Genomic DNA, 655 nt, shown 5'->3' with positions numbered 1-655 from the left:
GTTCTTGAGGCCCTTCTCAAACTTAAGGCATCTCATGTGTTCAGACTCCACTAGTGATGGCACAAACCGGGATAGGTCATTAAACTTGGCCTCATATTCCCTTATAGACATGTCTCCTTGCAGTAGAGACATAAATTCCAGCGTTTTTTCTTCCCTGTAACTCTGAGGGAAGTACTATTCATTGAACAACGTCTCAACTGTTCCTAGGTCAACCCTGCGACATCTATTCTCCTCTTGACCTGTTTCCACCAAGTGTTTGCTAATCCCTCCATCTTATACACAGCAAATTCCACCCAGTATTCATCTGGGACTCCCATAGTACTCAAGTGCTTGACTATGGAGTCCAACCAGAACTCTGCTTCCTGGGGTCCTCCCTCACTATTAAACGAGGGGATAGGCGCACGCCTAAATTCCCGGAAGTACCCTTGCTTCCTATCCTTAATCGGCCGCTCGTTTCGAGCTCTTGTGGCCATGCCTTGAAAGGCAGCATACATGGCATCCAGAAATCCCTGATTCTGTTGTGCCGGTTGATTAGCAGGCCTATGGCAAGGCGCCATTTCCTTCAACTGAAATAAAACTAGACTATTCAGTGGATTACAGATGTCACACATGTATGTACAATCCTGGGGTTCTTAACCTAAAGCTCTGATACCAC

The sequence above is a fragment of the Morus notabilis genome, unplaced genomic scaffold (genome assembly GCF_000414095.1).
Source record: "Morus notabilis unplaced genomic scaffold, ASM41409v2 Scaffold182, whole genome shotgun sequence".
Lineage (NCBI taxonomy): Eukaryota > Viridiplantae > Streptophyta > Magnoliopsida > Rosales > Moraceae > Morus > Morus notabilis.
Note: the sequence above shows the minus strand (reverse complement) of the source record.